Here is a 14,465-nt window from a genome sequence, read left to right as displayed (position 1 = left end):
GAGCTACAGAAAGATGAACAAAATAATGAAATTGTGTTTTGTTTTCTTACCTCGAGGACTGTTGGAGAACTTAAAAAAAGAAACTTCACTAAAAGGCTAAATTTGTTGATGATATTCTGGGTGTGTGTTTGGGTGCATTTGTGTTTTGAGTGTGTGTGGGAAAGGGAGAGCACTCAGATAACTGAACAGAGTACCTCTGAGCAGCAATGAAGACAGAGAGATATTTCTCTAAATGTTAGGAAGGAAAGAACAGGTCTTAACGGTCCTGGAGAGGATATCATCACATTACATATTCATAAATCTAAGAAAATACCAATTTAGCAATCATACTTGGTAATGTTCTTTAAGCATGTGCTGTGCAACAGGCATTGTGTGGTAAGCACTTTACATGAATTGTAACATTTAATCCTTACACAATCCTACTATTATTCCTATTTTAAGATAAGGAAACTGAATCTATGAGAAGTAAAAAACTTGTTCATGGTCACAGAGCTAACTGAGCATTGGAACCAGGACCTAAACCCCAAGCTATTGGAATCTATACCTAGAGTTAAGCATGAGATGCATCTCAGAAGCCAGAAATGGAATGATGGAGACATTCATTCATTCCTTTATTAAAGAATCTGTAGAGATGGAAAGGAGAATATATAGAAGCAAGGTCAGTAATTAATAGATTACAGTCACTGACAATTTAGAGGGTCAGGTGCAGAATTTAGGAAGATGGAATACTTTCCACAAGGAAGAAATAGCACTTCCTCTAAGACAGAAGGGAAGGAACTACAGACGGTTTGAAAAAGTAAGGATGTTTGTTAGGGAAAAAGAGTGATCATTTAAGAAACAGATTCTAGGTTAAAAAATGGACAACCTGAAACGGTGGCTTACTTCTGTTCAGGGGGTTGAGTATACAGCACAGTTTATCTATGTACCATTTCACTTTTGTAACCCTCCCTCACTGTAGGCACATGAAAAGCAAAATTTTATAACATGTAAAGCATGTAAGTGAACATGCTTTAAGCTGGTAAAATATTTTTTTTAATTCAAAATAGATATTAACAAAAGTTAGGGAACAATTCAAGTAACATCTATTAAGACAAAACCACTACATTATTCTAAAAAAAAAAAAGTCATTCCACAGGCATGTATTAATATGATTGACTAGACATCCATCAAATTTCAAAATTTACTTAGCATTGCCTAAAGTAAAATTTCTATCCCAAATATAAAATGAATGTAAGACAAAACATCACACAGTAAAATTCTTTCAATTATAAAAGAAATTAGTCATTTGAAACAAAAGATATAAACAGACACTTTTGACATTTAATTTAAAAACATAAATGTATCGAGAGGGGAAGATGGTGGTGTAGGAGGAAGCTGGACTCACCTCCTCCTGCTGATCACTTAGATTCCACCCACACCTGCCTAAATAACCCAGAAAACCACCAGAAGACTAGCAGAATGGACTCTCCAGAGCCAAGCTTAGACAAAAGGCCCACAGAAGACTGTAGGAAGGGCAGAGAGGCAGTGCGTGCTACACAGACTGGCGGGATGGAGCTGGGGCAGTGGAGGGGCAGCACGCCCAGCAAGGCAGAGCCCCTGAGTCTGGCTACAAAAGCCGAGGGGCCGGACTCCATGAGTTCTGACAGCCAGCAGGACTTAACACCTGGAATGTTAAAAGTCAACTGCTCTGCTCTCATGGGGAGGGCGAGAGGACGCCAGGAGTTAGAATTGTTGAGCCCCGGAAGATAGAGCTGAGCTCAGCTGGGGAACAAAGGCACTGGCAAGTGCCATCTCCTTCTCCCATCCCCCAGCAGAAATTCCAAAGGGAACCAGTTCCTGTCACTGAACTTGCTTGCACTGTGCAAAAGCCCAATGCTGTGCTTCTGTGGATACATTCCTCCAACGGGACTGCCTCCATCCCAGTGCTGCAGGGTCCCTCCCGCAGGACACCAGAGAGGGCAAAGCCAGCTAAGCCTGCCTCTCCTGCCCCTGTGCACTTTGCAGATCCATCCCAGCTAATAACTCAGATCCCATCTAAACAGCACCACAAGCCTGGCAGTGTGCAAGAGGCCCAGATATGGGCCACACCACACCACTATCTTCCCTGGGAGAGGGGAAGATAAGGTACATACCAGTCTGACTGTGGCCCCAGAGGTGGGCTGGGGACAGACATCAGGTCTGACTGCGGCCCCACCCACCAACACAAGTTACTCCAGACAGCACAGGGGAAGTGCCCTGCAGTTTGGACCCACCACAGGGACTACCCAAAATGAGAAAACAGAAGAAGTCTCCTCAAAAGAAACTCCAGGAAGAAGTGACAGCTAATGAATTGATCAAAAACGATTTAAGCAATATAATAGAACAAGAATTTAGAATAATAGTCATAAAATTAATCGCTGGGCTTGAAAAAAGCATAGAGGACAGAAGAGAATCTATTGCTATAGAGATCAAGGGACTAAGAAATGTCATGAGGAGCTATAAAATGCTATAAATAAGGTGCAAAATAAAATGGATGTGGCCATAGCAGGGATTGAAGAGGCAGAGGAGAGATAGGTGAATTAGAAGATAAAATTATGGAAAAAGAGGAAGCTGAGAAAAAGAGAGATAAAAAAATCCAGGAGTATAAGGGGAGAATTAGAGAACTAAGTGATGCAATCAAATGGAACAATATCCGTATCATAGGAATTCCAGAAGAAGAAGAAGAGAGAGAAAGGGGCTGAAGGTGTACTTGAACAAATCATAGCTGAGAACTTCCCTGATCTGGGGAAGCAAAAAAGACACTGAAATCCAAGAGGCACAGAGAACTCCCTTCAGATGTAATTTGAATAGATCTTCTGCATGACATATCATAGTGAAACTGGCAAAATACAAGGATAAAGAGAAAATTCTGAAAGCAGCTAGGGATAAACAGGACATAACTTACAAAGGTAGACACATAAGAGTAGTAGCAGACCTATCTACTGAAACTTGGCAGGCCAGAAAGGAATGGCAGGAGATCTTCAATGTGATAAACAGAAATAAAATGCAGCCGAGAATCCTTTATCCAGCAAGACTGTCAATCAGAATAGAAGGAGAGATAAAGGTTTTCCCAAAAAAACAAAAACTGAAGGAATTCATCACCACTAAACCAGCCCTACAAGAGATGCTAAGGGGGATTCTGTGAGTGAAATGTTGCAAGGACCACAAAGTACCAGAGACATCATTACAAGCATGAAACCTGCAGACATCACAATGACTCTAAGCCCATATCTTTCAATAATACCACTGAATGTAAATGGACTAAATGCTCCAACCAAAAGACATAGGGTATCAGAATGGATAAAAAAAAAAAAGACCCATCTATTTGCTGTCTATATGAGACTCATTTTAGACCCGAGGACACCTTCAGATTGAAAGTGAGGGGATGGAAAACTATCTATCATACTACTGGATGTCAAAAGAAAGCTGGAGTAGCCACACTTTCAGACCACAATGCTATGAAACTTGAAATCAACCACAGGAAAAGTCTGGAAAATCTCCAAAAGCATGGAGGTTAAAGAACACCCTACTAAAGAGTGAATGGATCAACCAGGAAATTAGAGAGGAAATTAAAAAAAATATATGGAAACGAATGAAAATGAAAATACAACAATCCAAATGCTTTGGGATGCAGCGAAGGCAGTCCTGAGAGGAAAATACACTGCAATCAAGGCCTATCTCAAGAAACAAGAAAAATCCCAAATACAAAATCTAACAGCACACCTAAAAGAAATAGACACAGAACAGCAAACCAAAGACGCCCCAAACCCAGCAGAAGAAGAGAAATAATAAAGAGCAGAGCAGAAAAAAAGCAATATACAATGTAAAAAAACTGCAGAGCAGATCAATGAAACCAAGAGTTGGTTTTTCTGAAAAAAAAAAACAAAATTGATAAAACTCTAGCCAGGCTTCTCAAAAGAAAAAGAAAAAGAAAAGAAAGATGACCCAAATAGATAAAATCATGAATGAAAATGGAATTATTACAAACAATCCCTTAGAAATACAAGCAATTATCAGGGAATACTATGAAAAATTATATGCCAACAAACTGAACAACCTGGAAGAAATGGACAAATTCCTAAACACCCACCCACTTCCAAAACTCAAACAGGAAGAAATAGAAAACTTGAACAGACTATAACTGGCGAAGAAACTGAATCAGTTATCAAAAATCTCCCAACAAATAAGAGTCCACGACCACATGGCTTCCTTGGGGAATTCTACCAGACATGTAAAGCAGAAATAATACCTATCCTTCTCAAGCAATTCCAAGAAATAAAAAGGGATGGAAAACTTCCAGATTCATTCTATGAAACCAGCATTCCTTATATTCCTAAACCAGACAGAGACCCAGTAAAAAAAGAGAACTACAGGCCAATATCCCTGATGAATATGGATGCAAAAATTCTCAATAAGATACTAACAAATCGAATTCAACAGCATATAAAAAGAATTATTCACCATGATCAAGTAGGATTCATTCCTGGGCTGCAGGGCTGGTTCAACATTCACAAATCAATCAATGTGATATATCACATTAAGAAAAGAAAAGAAAAGAACCATATGATCCTGCCAATCAATGCAGAAAAAGCATTTGACAAAATTCAGCATCCTTTCTTAATAAAAACCCTCAAGAAAGTTGGGATGGAAGGAACATAATTAAACATCATAAAAGCCATTTATGAAAAGCCCACAGCTAATATCATCCTCAATGAGGAAAAACTGAGAGCTTTCCCCCTAAGATCAGGAACACGACAGGGATGTCCTCTGTCACTGCTGTTATTTAACATAGGGTTGGAAGTGCTAGCATCAGCAATCAGACAACAAAAGGAAATCAAAAGCATCAAAATTGGCAAAGACAAAGTCAAGCTTTCACTTTTTGCAGATGACATGATATTATACATGGAAAACCGGATAGAGTCCACCAAATGTCTGCTAGAACTAATACATGAATTCAGCAAAGTCTCAGGATACAAAATTAATGTACAGAAATCAGTTGCATTCTTATACACTAACAATGAAGCAACAGAAAGACAAAGAAAGAAACTGATCCCATTCACAACTGCACCAAAAATCATAAAATACCTAGGAATAAACCTCATCAAAGATGTAAAAGATCTTTTTGCTGAAAACTATAGAAAGCTTATGAAAGGAATTGAAGAAGATATAAAGAAATGGAAAAACATTCCGTGCTCATGGATTGGAAGAATAAATATTGTTAAAATCCTATATACACATTCAGTGCAATCCCAAGATATCTACACATTCAGTGCAATCCCAATCAAAATTCCGCCAGCATTCTTCTCGAAGCTAGAACAAGTAATCCCAAAATTTTTATGGAACCACAAAAGACTCTGAATAGCCAAAGTAATATTGAAGAAGACCACCAAATCAGGAGGCATCAGAATCGCAGACTTTAGCCTCTAGTACAAAGCTATAGTCATCAAGACAGCATGGTATTGGCATAAAAACAGACACATAGATCAATGGAATAGAATAGAGACTCCAGAATTGGACCCACAAAAGTATGACCAACTAATCTTTGACAAAGTGGGAAAGAATTTCCAATAGAAAAAAGACAGTCTCTTTAACAAATGGTGCTGGGAGAACTGGACAGCAACATGCAGAAGAATGAAACTAGACCACTTTCTTACACCATTCACAAAAATAAACTCAAAATGGATAAAGGTCCTGAATGTGAGACAGGAAACCATCAAAACCTTAGAGGAGAAAGCAGGAAAAAGCCTCTCTGGTCTCAGCCACAGCAATTTCTTACTTGGCACATCTCCAAAGGCAAGGGCAAAGAAAAAAAAGGCAAGGGCAAGCAAAAATGAACTATTGAGACCTCATGAAGATAAAAAGCTTCTGCAATGCAAAGGAAACAATCAATAAAACTAAAAGGCAACCAATGGAATGGGAAAAGATATTTGCAAATGACATATCAAAGGGCTAGGATCCAAAATCTGTAAAGAAGTCACCAAACTCCACACCCGAAAAACAAATAATCCAGTGAAGAAATGGGCAGAAAACATGAATAGACACTTCTCTAAAGAAGACATCCAGATGGTCAACAGGCACATGAAATGATGCTCAACATCACTCCCCATCAGTGAAATACAAATCAAAACCACCCTGAGATATCACCTCACGCCAGTCAGGGTGGCTAAAATGCACAAATCAGGAGACTACAGATGCTGGAGAGGATGTGGAGAAACGGGAACCCTCTTGTACTGTTGGTGGGAATGCAAACTGGTGCAGCCCCTCTGGAAAACAGTGTGGAGGGTCCTCAAAAAATTAAAAATAGATCTACCCTATACCCAGGAATACCACTGCTAGGAATTTACCCAAGGGATACAGGAGTACTGATGCATAGGGGCACTTGTACCCCAATGTTTATAGCAGCACTCTCAACAATAGCCAAATTATGGAAAGAGCCTAAATGTCCATCAACTGATGAATGGATAAAGAAATTGTGGTTTATATACACAATGGAGTACTACGTGGCAACGAGAAAGAATGAAATGTGGCCTTTTGTGCAATGTGGATGGAACTGGAGAGTGTTATGCTAAGTGATATAAGTCATAAAGAGAAAGATAGATACCGTATGTTTTCACTCTTATGTGGGTCCTGAGAAACTTAACAGAAGACAATTGGGGAGGGGAAGGAAGAAAAAAAAAATGTTAGAGAGGGAGGGAGCCAAACCATAAGAGACTCTTAAAAACAGAATAAACTGAGGGTTGATGGGAAGTGAAAAGGAAGGGAAAGTGGGTGATGGGTATTGAGGAGGGCACCTGTGGGGATGAGCACTGCGTGTTGTATGGAAACCAATTTGACAATAAATTTCATATTAAAAAGAATAAAATAAAATAAAAAATAAATATATCAACAGACTGTGGTACATTCATATAATGGAATATTATTCAGCAATAAAAAGAAATGAGCTATCAAGACAGGAAAAGTCATGAAAAACTTTAAATGCATATAGTGCTAATGAAAAATGCCAGTCTGAAAAGACTACATAGCGTATGCTTCCAATTATATGACATTTTGGAAAAGGCAAAACTGCACAAGCAGTAAAAGCTCTGTGGTTGACAACGGCTCAGGGGAACAGAGTGACAAATAAGTGGAACCAAACATGTTTAAGATAGTGAAACTATTCTGTAAGAAATCATAATGCACATGACACTGTGCATTTATCAAAAAATATAAAGCTGTACAATACAAAGAGTGAGCCCTAATGTAAACCATGGACTTTAGCTAATGTCTCAAAAATTGTTCATCAATTGTAACAAATGTACTACACTAATGGAAGCTGTTAATAATCATGGGAACTAGAGTGGGGCAGGGGATGAAAGCAGAATGGGAGAAGGTATGGAAACTCTACTTTCTGCACAGTTTTTCTATAAACCTAAAACTACTCTAAAAAGTCTATTTTTTAGATAATAATTTTAACCATATCCTCAGTTAGTAGTACTTAATGTTGTGTTGATTAAATTAATTAGAACATAGTTGCTATGGTAAAGGGTTTCTCCCTGGAAAATTCACAAAGATGCCTGGGCAGCACTATCTTATTAGTAAGTTTTAATTTAATATTCTATCATTCTATATGAAATTTTCCAAATTGTTTTATTCTCATAATAACCAATCAAATATCCGTAGGGCATTGGACAAAATCTGACACCAAGGAACTACTTGGTAAACGTTTGCTAAATACAGTTTCAACGTACTAAATACAGTTTAACTTACTAAAATTTTCAAAGAAAATTACCCAGAGAATTTCAAAATTAAACTTTTTTTCTGATCTTATTCTAGAAATAAGATTTATTGGTACATTAATGTAATTTCTAGTGAACTAACCCATCTAGGGGAAAACAGAATAATTCTTTTTATGGAGTTCTATATAGTTAATAGCAGTCCTTGATTACAGTTTCAAAGAACAATGATAACATTTATTGGTCTAATTTCCAATTACCTAATACAAAAATTAGATAACAAGGCATATGTTCATGAATGTCACAATGACTCCTAATTTGATCATACTGAGAAAACCTCCTTTACAAAGTCCTAGTAATGAAAGAACATAATGATATTATTTTATAATACATGCTCTGGCCAGTGAAACATCTTATGCATACTTCTGAAAGTTTTTGTAATTTAACACTGGAAAAACCAGTTCTAAAAACTTTTCGTTTCCACAATGTTGTGAAATGCTTACGACAGTGGTAAGTGTGCTTGAATAAATTGGAAATATTTTAACTGATTTAGCTAAGACATTTAAGCTAGTTAATTATGATATTAATTTTAATGTAACTTATAAGTGATCCCACACTTTACCAAACTCTTCACAATGAATAATGTGAACACATGCTTTCGCTTCTGTGTGCACTTTTAGGGAAACATAGTTTATTTTCTGTACATGTGGCATACCATTTCCACCACTATCCACCTGGTTACACTGCCTGGACTCCTACAGTGGCCTCCTAATTGGTCCCCTGCTTTCATTGTTGCCCAACTAGAGTCTATTCTTCATCCGAAGACAAGCTCTTTTTAAAACATATACCAGATTATCACTTTGGGCTCTGAATTCTCCAATGATTTCTAGCACACATAAAATACAACCTAATCTTGGCCTACAAAGCACGACAAGAGATGGCCCCTAATTATGTAATCAACTTCAGTTCCTATCACTCTCCTGGTCTTAGGGGGATCACTCTTGTCCCAATAACTCTGGTTGCCTTGTTAATCTTTAAATGTGAACATGTTTCTGTTTCAAGGCCTTTAAACTTACTATTTCTTTTGCCTGGAAAGCTTGTTCCTCATAGGTCTACATGGCTTATTCACTCACTTTTAATGTTTTGATGTATAGGTTCTGTTATCAGTCACTCAAAGGGATCTTTATTAACCACTACTCTATCACTCTTTATCTCCTTACCATGTTTTCATTTTCTTCATAAAACTTAGAGTGACCTGAAATTATGTCATTTATTGTTGTCCTCCTTCCAAAAGAATGTACATCTCTTTCGAGAAAGGAGTTTCTATACTTTGTCCACTACTGCATTGCCAGTGCCTAGTACAGTGTTTGGGACAGAGCAGTCATTAAATATTTTTAAATGATCAAGTGAATGCATAAAACATTTATCCCCAGTACTTCCCTAAATGTCTTTACAGAAAAAAATATATATATTCCTGAGGTTTATCTTCTTACAAAAGTGAGATTTTCCTTGTGCATGATTTCTATTTTTATAAAACTAAAAATAGTTATTGAAAACTGGTAATATATTTCATAGTTAATATTTCTGTGATAAATTGGGTTTCAGTTATTATAACAAACAAGAAGTCACCTCATGCCATTAATTTAGCTTGTACTCACTAGGTTGTGTTTAAGAAAAAAAAAGTAATGAGATTAAAGTTAAATGTGTCATAAATGTGAAAACCTAACTTTAAACTTCTATAAATTACATATATTATATACATTATACATCATAATGTCTATTTGTAGGTTCACAAAAGCATAACCTTATATTTTAGAAATATGCCTTCAGTTGCTTTTTACCAAACCAAGTAGTAACCTACAAACCTCAATTGTACATACAGTGGGCAATTGAGTTATAAAAGAAGGATATTTCTTTTACACATAAAGAGCCTGAACAGAGAGAATTAAGAAAGAATTAAACACAGACAGTAGTATTAAACACAAGCAATAATTAATTTATTAATGCTTAAGTAAGCCTGCTGGTAATTTCATATGATATTGACAAAACCTAACAAACTTGCCGTTAATGACACAAATGAAAAATGAACTTCTCAACTGATAATTGTTCAGAAGAGCCATGGTTCCAAAACAGTTTTGGAGTGTGATGGTTTTTTTGTAGGGGGAGCACAGGTTGAGGGGGACTTAATGGTTTTTGTTTTGTGTTGTAGTATTCCCACCCTGTTCTGATTTTGCTGTGAACTCCCAACTGGATGGCTTATAAATATTAATATTTATATTACAATATCTTCCTTTAACTTCAGTATTTCCATGGGATTCATTTGTGGTTTTGTTTGTTTTAGAGACAGAGAGAGATAATGCGAGTGAATGAGGGAGAGGGGCAGAGGGAAAGAGAGAATCTCAAGCAGGCTCCATGCTCAGCACAGAGTCCAATGCAGGGCTCAATCCCATGACCCTGGAATCATGACCTGAGCCAAATCAAGAGTTGGATGCTCAACCCCTGGTTTGTTTTTTAACATAGCAGTTCAGTTAGCTTAGCTCCCTTGAAAAAATTGGGTACACAGAAATTGAGGAGTATTTTCCACATTGATAATTTCAAGAAAACTAAATTTCTACTGAAAATAATCTGAAATCATTCATATCAATAATTCAAAGTGGAATTTAGTATATATGTTGTGGGGAATAAGCTTAGGAAGTCCCTGAGCTTGCACCAATGGGTTAACAAGGCATAAAGAATTAGAAAGCCATAGGATGAACACACCCAAGTTTGGGTAAACAAGATTAGGTAAATAAGATTAGGTAAATGGGGCAAAGGCCCCCAGTATAGGACAAATGGGGCAAAGGACCCCAATATAAGACAAACGGAGCAAAGGCCCCCAGTATAGGACAAAGATATAGGACAAAGGCAGAAAACTGCTTTCACAGGAAGGACCAAATTAAGTACACCAGTAAATAGGGCTATAGACCACAGCAGGGTCAGAGTTGCCCAGAGCAGAGCTAATTAGCAGATGCCTTGTTGACCCTGAGGTATCATGTTCTGTCTTTCTTGTTTGTCCCCTAGACCAGTTCAGGTAAACAGAGGTGGAGCATCATGTTTGCTGTAAACAACCTTCCACCCAGCACCAGCATCTTATTTTGTATTGACTCAAACTCCTAACACCGCATATCTCCAAAACCCCCTTTTCCTCATGCCCATAAGTTAATGTTCATGCCCGTAAGTTTCATTGTCTGTCTGTAAGCCTTCTGATCCTAATAAAAATGGAACAAGGACAACCCTTACTTGGGGCTCTTGTCTCCTCCTGGACATTAGCTTCTCATACATTTTTAATCCTGTGTCTCCCTCTCTTGCTGGACAAGAGAGAACTCCAGACTCAGAGTCTACGACAATCTGTTATTCATGAGCAAAGAACTGAATGATAGTGTCTCTGACATTTTTTGTTCTGGATTTCAGATATATAGATTTCCCGATTTAAAATAACTAACATTTTGGGGCACCTGGGTGGCTCAGTCAGTTGCACATCTGACTTCGGCTCAGGTCATGATCTCGTGGTTCGTGGGTTCCAGCCCCTCACTGGGCTGTGTGTTGACAGCTTGGAGCCTGGAGCCTCTTTAGGATTCTGTCTCCCTGTCTCTCTGCCCCTCCCCTGCTCCTGCTCTGTCTCTCTCTCTCTCAAAAATAAACATTAAAAAATTTTTAATAATAAAATAACTAATGTCTTCTAAAATTGTAAGTGAAAACATTTTATTCTGTTGAAGACAATCATCCAAATATGCAAAATATTCTATTATATTCTATAATCCTTAGTTACATATTTAAACAAAAACAAAACAAGGAAAAATCCACAGTATTACTCAAACTTATTGTTATTATATATTTATCAAGCAAATAATATTTTGAAGAGAAAGATGATGCATGTCTTCTTTGAAATGAATTTATATGAAAAGTTTCAAAATAGAAAATAGAGGGACACCTGGGTGGCTCAGTCAGTTAAGTGTCTGACTTCAGCTCAGTTCATGATCTCACAATTTGTGAGTTTGAGCCCCATGTCGGGCTCTGTGCTGACAGCTCAGAGCCTGGAGCCTGCTTCGGTTTCTGTGTTTCCCTCTCCCTCTCCCTCTCCCCAACTTGTGCTCTGTCTCTGTCTCTCTCTCAAAAATAAATAAATAAATAAATAAATAAATAAATAAATAAATAAATAAAGTGTAAAAGAAAATAGAAGCAACTCAAAATAGTATTTAAAATTGTGGGTTATTTCTTGAACCTATAAAACATTCACACAACTTCTTGTTATTGATTGAAGCTATTATTTCACCTATATATTTTCTGTTAAACCTTTTTTCATTTCCCAGTTTACATGCTATGGTATCACAAGCAGTGAACCAAGAAACAACTACTAGCACTAAGATGGGTGACTATGAACTAGAGGGAATCTTCTTAATGGAACTGTGAACTTGTAATTCTGCTTTGTAAACTGTTCTTCAGTATAAGAGGTTAAGCATATTGAATTCTCAGGACCTATTTTAAAGTAATAAGTAAATTATAATAGCTATAAATAATCAATGACATAAAATGTTTTATTATGATGTTTATTTTAAAATTGGATATTAATTAATTTCAAATAATTTTAGAATTGATTTAGAATCAATTTATTTAGGATATTTGTCACAATTACAAATATTCCTTGATAAAATATTACCAAGACTCACTAAGCACCAGGCCTGGGACAAAGTATAGGATACAAAGATATTTAGGACAGTCTAATTTCTCCGGTGCTCACTGTGGCATAGGGAAGATTAACAATGGAAACAAATTATTGGGAAGGCCTAATTAGTGTTTCAGCTGAAGTGTGTATATGTAAATTGAGGTATGTACAGTTGTGCTATGATTTTATTGGCTTGCCCACCTGTTGCTTTAATGGATTAATACAAAATGATATTCATTATTAGAATTTACATTAATTCTGCAAAACCTGGAGTTGAAATGGGACTTATACACACTCTGTCATTAGTATTTTAAGAAGAACAATGGATTCAAGAGGGAAAAGTGACAGTATTATAATCCACGTTATAGCTTCTGATTATCTATACCTTATTACTAGATTAAAAAAGAACTATGCTAAGGAGTTTAAAAATCAAAGTGGTCTTTAGAATAATCAATATGAGAGGAATAAGAAGAGTTGCATGGTGAATAACACTTGCAAGCCACATAAGCAAACTAGAAGGCACTCCTAGATCAACTTCTTCTATTCCCTTTTCCAGTTAAAATGCAAATAAACACTAATTTTCCTATATAGTCGCATAATTCTTACCTAAAGGCATTTGTTACATTCATTTTAATGCCGTACAGAATAGATCTACAGTATATCTTCCAACAGAGCATGGTTTTTAACTTTTTGCTCCATAGAACGTACTTTGCCTTATAAATAGATTCACATTGTATGCTCAACTACTAAGCAAACCTATCTTTGAAAAGATCAAATTAAAATATAAATTTACTCAAATCCTTACACTCAAAATATGTATCATATGCTCATAGCTAGAACATATTGGAATTTGTTAAATACATAAACTGATTACATACATGGTAAGAAAGAACTTTGTGTAACAAAAATATTTATAGTAATATAACAGCTATCCATTATTGGTGTTGCATGTGGATATCTTTACAATTAATTCTCTAACAAAAATATACTTTGTAACATGTCTTCTTTGGCTCCCATGACTAATAAAATTCCTTGAAACTGTACTATTTAATAATTTTTATAAAGGTTTAACTATAACAATTTATTCAGTATCTGTCAAAATTTTTGATGTATGAGTGAACTTAAAATCCCGTCATCTATGTGAAATCATTCATTCACTAATTTATTAAGAAATGTGTTATTAAACAATTCACTAATTTATTCAATAATTATTTGTTCTTTAATGACAGTTCTATAATAGTTGCTGTTCTGATACTCACAGTACAGGCAAAGCCAGACAAGGTGAAGAAAGAAGACAGACACGAAGCATGAAAAAATTAGAGGATGTAATTTCAGGTAATAAAGAGTGTTAATGAGTGAAGATAATGCAGGGTGAGAGGATCAGAGTGTGAGTAGGGAAAAGAGGGCACTCTTTAATAAAATGGACAGAGGAACCTCTAGACATTTGAGTCTAGATTTCAGTCAAGTCAGAGATAAAGCCCTGGGAGGGTCTGAGCAGAGTTCTCCTAGCAGGAGACTATGAATTACAAAGGCTCAGGAGTGGAAACAAGCCAGGTAAGCCAGAGGAGTCCCAAACATGTCTCTAATCCTCCCCAGCCTCTCCTACTTTAATCATCCCATTAATCCTCTCCAGAAAGTCCCACTGATTATAAAAACATTAAATTAAAAAGATATTCCAACCATAAAAAAAGGTGTCAGATTTAGTAGAGAAAATTTCCAACATTGCGCCTCTCATGTCATTCTCAGTATGTTTTTTCCACTAATAAAATATAATTTTGATTTATCCTCTTACCTTTATCCTATATGATCCCTATAAATTATTTTGTTCAAATTCAACTGCAAGAAAACTACTTGTGCCCTAGAATTTGTTAAAATACTATACCACCTATTGGGGTACCTGAGTAGGCCCAGTAAGTTAAGCATCTGATTTCAGCTCAGGTCATTATCTTGTGGTTTGTGGGTTTGAGCCCAATATTGGGCTCTGTGCTGACCGCTCAGAACCTGCAGCCCACTTAGAATTCTGTGTCTCCCTT

At 36.5% G+C, this 14,465-nt stretch overlaps 1 protein-coding gene across 1 annotated transcript in view; it reads right to left on the bottom strand.

Annotated features, from left to right (window-relative positions):
* Nucleotides 1–14,465, bottom strand: part of GRIK2 (glutamate ionotropic receptor kainate type subunit 2) — a 652,272-nt gene that overhangs the window by 168,522 nt on the left and 469,285 nt on the right. The window lies entirely within an intron of this gene.

This window comes from Prionailurus viverrinus, chromosome B2 (genome assembly GCF_022837055.1).
Source record: "Prionailurus viverrinus isolate Anna chromosome B2, UM_Priviv_1.0, whole genome shotgun sequence".
Classification (NCBI taxonomy): Eukaryota; Metazoa; Chordata; class Mammalia; order Carnivora; family Felidae; genus Prionailurus; species Prionailurus viverrinus.
Note: the sequence above shows the minus strand (reverse complement) of the source record. Positions and strands in the feature narration are given on the sequence as shown.